Source organism: Pyrus communis, chromosome 14 (assembly GCF_963583255.1).
Source record: "Pyrus communis chromosome 14, drPyrComm1.1, whole genome shotgun sequence".
Lineage (NCBI taxonomy): Eukaryota > Viridiplantae > Streptophyta > Magnoliopsida > Rosales > Rosaceae > Pyrus > Pyrus communis.
Genome location: NC_084816.1, coordinates 17,621,525 through 17,627,524, shown reverse-complemented (window position 1 = coordinate 17,627,524; position 6,000 = coordinate 17,621,525).

Below are 6,000 nucleotides of genomic sequence, written 5' to 3'. Positions count from 1 at the left end.
TACAGTGAAATTTGTACGTGTCGTACATATTGGTTATGAAACAATTTAGAGATAATTATTGGCCAAATTTAACTTAATTAAGGCATAGATGATTAGGAAGCTCCATTAGAACAAATTATGTGGCATAGATGATTAGGAAGCTCCATTAGAGCAAATTATGTACAGGATCACTTCAAGATGCAACTTTTAAGTTTATTTTTTCAGAGAGTTCAATTTTATTGTCGGCTTACGAGAACTTTCATTGGATAATGAGGATCAAATCGTATCTATTAAAAGCCAAATGATGATTGATTATTCTCTTATTAATTTATTTAACCATCACCCCAGAAATCAATAGGTTCAATTTGTACCTAACATTTTTTAATTACTAATTAGGGTTCTAGCCTTTGTTGGATTAGTGTTGGTAGTTAAGCAAAAGCCAACAAAGCCACCCTCACGCTCTTCTTCAACATGTATGTTCTACTTTCCAAATTATAACCAAATTAGAAAAACAAGATAGACACAAATATATAGAGATTCTAAATTTAGTACTTGCACTCTATATACAGCATTATTTGCATCCAATAAACAGTGTTCTAAAAAATTCCGTTATAAAACGCTTTATAGTTCTACTTGAATCTCATCATAATTTGGAAAAATAGAAATATTAACTTTAATGTAAAGTTGTAGGATTGTTGATTTGTGGTCTTTCTAACAAGTCAATCCACTTTTCTAACCGAAAGGGAAAGGGCTTCGTTTAGTTGGTTCTTCGTTCAAATGCCAAAAGAAAAGTCATTAACATCGGTGCGACTTGCTTATTTTGTTTATTAAAATGAGAGAGAATTTTACCAACACATGAAATCATGATTGATAAACAATTATATTATGTAAGAACATTTAGGTAACATTTCATGTGAATGAAAATTTGACAGATTAGTTATACCTATACTAGAAGAAGGGAGGTATCTTTCTCAATAGATAGATATACTCCAACATAGGCCAAATTATGAGATTATTACTGGTAATATGTTTAAAATTATCTTTCTCACTTAAGTTGACAATATAGTAATATAGCATAAGAACCTTATGAAGTCTAACAAGAAAGCATTTCTCATCAAAAGAAAATTACTCCGGCTGTTGCACATATTATGTATTTACGTTTATGTGTATAACAACAAAACAAAGTTCTATTTCATTAAGAAGGGTTGGTTATATGCATCCTAGAACACCACTGTGCTTGGTTTTGCACCAAGTCTTCCATTAGCTCTAAATACTCCATGCATTTTCCTACAGCCTCTATCCAAGTCTTCTTAGATCTTTCTCTATCTTTTTTGCTCTGAGCCTCTGTCTCATAATGACATTTTTTAATCGAAACATCTGTAGATCTTTGTTTTATATGTCCAAACCACATTAACCGATTTTCTCTCATCTTATTTTCATCAATTGTGCCCAATCCTACTTTGCCTCAAATATCATCGTTCTAAATTTTGTCAATATTGTACTTACGTTTAAGTGTTGCAAATATTATGTATTGACGTTGAAGTGTAATTTTGTAAATTAGAAGTAGGGTTTATCATGGTCCATCGGATTAGGTCTACGATCATAGTAACTTTTAAGAACTCCTAAAGCCTAGGAGAAGTCAAATAAAGGGTTTTTAAAATAAAATAAAAAATTTACTCATTGTGTTTATGGTCAAAATCTATTTTGGCCATTGTCTTTTTAATTTAGCTAATTTAGACACTGGCCTACAAATTTTGTAATCTTGGTCAATTCCGTTATCTTTATGTTAAAATGCGTGTTATGAAGTGAACAAATAGAACCACAACTCTCATGTTTTTTTCTTCTTTCTCTCTCTAGATTTATTCTGCAACACTTGAACATTTTTTTTCATGAGGAAAACAACCACTTAGTCCTTTATTATTCATTCTCAATATCAAATATTCGAAAATTTACATCCAAAATAGAGACCTTGGAGAATATTACCCCAAAAAAGGAGACCATAGAAAATTGTTGAGCTACATACGCACTCTAAAATAAAGTGGGAATGCTAGGCACAATTTCTTCGTTAACCTATCGGTGACCCTAATCTGTTTTTTAAATTTAACTCTGAAGACCCGGAGTCTTGCTCTTGCTTTTCCTGATTGCTCTATACTTTCACTCTCTGTGACATGGACATACATAGGGGAGATGTGATTCATATGGATTACGGACCCTCTTTTTGCAACTTCTTTCTCAAAGTCTACAACACACCGTGATGGTCGCCGGTTCACATGAAACAAGGCCAGACCATTTCTTCTTCTTCTCCATCACCTTTATCTCTGGTTTCCCAATTAAGTACCCTCTATATATTTAATATTATATATAGCCATACATAGCTTTTGCTTTTATAATCGGAAAGGGATCCGGAGGATCCCTTTCTCCTAATCCATTAAGTTCGGGGATCCGGACCGTTGAAATTTGATCCAACAACTAAAATTATTATAACTTTTAAAGTGAGCCCTTGTTTGTAACCATTGGATCAAATTTCAACGATTTGGAATTCTGAATTTGATGGATTAGCTAGGAGGAAGGGATCCGGAAAGGATCCCTTTCCTTTATAATCTATGCTTCACATTCCTCCCATTCAAGCCATGCAAAAGGTCCACACAAAGTGATCAAGTAACCTCTTTCTGTTATTATAATAGTAAGTGGATGTGGATGTGGATGTGACTACTCTTATTTTGAATTGATATTGGCCGTTGGATGGTTGGGAGAGAGTACTACTTGAATTAGTTTATTATTATTTTGGGGTTTCTTGAAGAAAAGGGTGAGAAAGGTTTGAAGAGGAAATTGCAGCAATGGTCCTAAATTCTTTAACTAAATTGAAGTAATGGTTTGTCAAGTAAAATCCATAATTATTGGTCTCTTAATTCATCAAAATGTGCAGTTATAGTATTTTTCATCAACTCTGTCATCAAGGGGGAAAATATGGAAAACAAAATGAAAAAACTGTAGCAATGGTCCCTCATCCAATTGTAGCAATAGTCCTTCAACTTTAACCCAATTGAAGAAACGGTCTACCAACTTTAACCTGATTGTAGCAATGGTCATTTTATCATGATTTATTTTGACAAAATTCTGAAGAAGTTAACGAAAATGATTATACCTGCACATTTTCATAAGTTGAATGACTAATAGACACAAATTTTTAATTAAAAGATCAACTCTCCAATTTAATTAAAATTAAAAAGAAAAACTATTACTACAATTTTCTCAATTTAAAATATGGCTGAGTTAGAGTGGTCAAAAAAGAGAGGGCAGTTATTTACTTTGGTTCTTGTGTCGTGTGTCATGTGCTTTTGTCTGCTATTCGCTATGCCCCTCGTATTGAGGGGAGATTTTAAGGGAGGGTTTTCTTTGTCACCTTATATTTATTTTTGTCTAAGATTCCATGTACATGTTAAAATGGATCTTATGAGACCCTAAACGCAAAATTTTCCCTTTATACGTATTGTAGGCAAAATAAGCAAACGAATAACGTGACCCCGAAGTTCGTATCAATTATAAATCTCTCAATATTTAAATTTTGGAGATGGGGTCATTAGGTCAAGGCCTTAGAAAAAATGGTAAGTTTGTAATTGCTGCTTCAGGGGCGGGTAATCTCCTATGGGAACAATGGGACCAGTAGTCCTATTGCTATCAATATTATATTTTCCATTGCAAATTCATCCTGTACTTGATCTGTTATATAATATATATACACAGCGGTTGCAGTTAACTGACGACCAATATTTGCGTACGTGGAGGACTTTCAACTGTCGTTGCATGCATGTGAACTGTACCGTCGTAATCCAGAAGGATTAGCAATTGTATATGCAATGAAGGTTCCATATACTTTTCTTCGTCACAACGAAAAAACACAATCAGCTGCTACCTCAACCTCTCACAAGCATGTCACCAAACGTCTTATCTCTACTTTAAAGATAACATCAATATAGCTAAGGCAAACTGAGACAACATATTGTTGCATGGGGGAGATGGACTCGACTTGCTACAATATATAGATCCGCCCGTGCTTGTGACCCTCTGTTGTTAGCATATGTTTAATTACGATTAATCATAGTTAGAAATTAAGTAGTTTGACACTAGTTTGGGGTGTTTGAAGCAACTCCATTATATATTTGTAGATAGATGATAGATCACGAGAGCCTATAGAAACATAGGTAAAGCAGGCAACAATTTCTGTGCCAAGAGACAAATTCAAACTAATTAGCTTGTAATTAGGGATTTGGTTACAAGTAATAAACTGTAGAAGTGTGATTTCAGTTGTAGGCATGAGACTGCTACACATATTCTACTGGGTAAGATATTCTTAGCCTCTTAAAGGTAGACTAAGAGAGAGTGCCACTAGAAAATGCTTATCCATTTACAAAACCTTATCCAAGAAGCATAATTTTGTAACACAACGGAGGAACAGCCTTCCCACAATCATCCAAACACAGTCATACCTTGGTACTAATTTATGAGGCAAAATCAAACATGGGTTGGGTTATTTGGCGACAAAGATAAGCCCCTATGTGCTATAGATATATTCATGCAAACATTTACTAGGTTTTAGCCTCTTCCATTTTATTCTTTTATTTAAAAATGATCGATCTCATTTCTCAATTAGTTTTTAATGTATTATAAAATCTAAAGGAGTAGGACTTTTGCAATGCTTGATTGGTTTACAAGATTCAACTTGCACATCCCTATAAACGCTGCTTCCTACGAGTGTGTGTCCATAAGAAATATAAGTTGAAATTTAGTTCATGTTCCAAATGATTTTTGTGAGTGGAGAAAAGCAACTCAAAAATCTAATGGTACTACTATCCAACAAATGTGTGCTACGTGTTTAAAAATGAAAAAATAGATAAAAAAAAGTATTTAATACCAAAGAGGCACACACTTAATTATGGTTCTTAAAGTGACAATAATTGTAATAAACAGTACTATTGGGTGGTGGTGCCTCTAAGATAATGTCTTTCTTACACAACAAATTTTCTCCAAAGGATGATGGTGGTGACATGATGGACATCAAAGACGTATTCTGAGTCGTTGCAGTGTGCTTTGTGTTCTGTGTTAAAGTTTATGCATTAAGATATTTTAGGTTTGATGGATCTTAATCGATAGATGTAGTAGAAAAGAAACCATCATATCCAAAAGGATATAGGTTCTCTAGCTAGCTATAGCAACTAATTGATTCAACGTTATTGGGAATTGAAGGCCTGCATGAAATTTAGGGTTTTTGAAATTTTCTAATGAGACATGTAGCGATCAGATCACGAGAATCAAGCAAACAATTTTTGTTAAATGGTCACGTATTTTGTTTCTTTGTTTTTTTTCTTTTTCGCCATGCTATATGGTTGAAGCTCAAGGATTTGTTTTCAATTGCTTGGTTGGTTTACTTTATTTTGTATCTCAAGTAAAAGAGCAGTTAATTCTCTTTTCACTAATATGTTCTAGTAGGGAGTGTTTGGTAAATAGACGGGATAAAGTGTGAAAGAATTGGAAAAGATGGAATGGAAGTTCCACGCTACGTTTGGTACGCGCCGGCCAAAATGGGACACTCTGTTCTGCGTTTAGTAAGCACAAGGTGGAATGGAGCGGAAAGATTAAATGACCAATGTACCCCTATTCTGTTTGTTGTTTGGTATAATGTTTTGGGACGGAAGAGACAATTTTTTAATTGTTCATATTAGAGTATATATATGCTTATTTATGATATATTTGTTATAATAACACTTATTAAATATTAATACTAATTTAAAAAACGCAATAAGTAATGAAGAGTTTTTTTGGTAACGTAAGGGTAAATCATCCCAAAACTAACTCAATAAATTATTACTAAAATTTCGAGTCCTTGAGACTCAGATCATATCATTAGATAAATGACCTCCTATCTATTTAAGTGGATTCAAAATAATGGTACCCAAGATTCATATTATAACTCCAATTGACAAGGTCATCTACCATAACATTTTTCTTCTAGTAAACATGAAC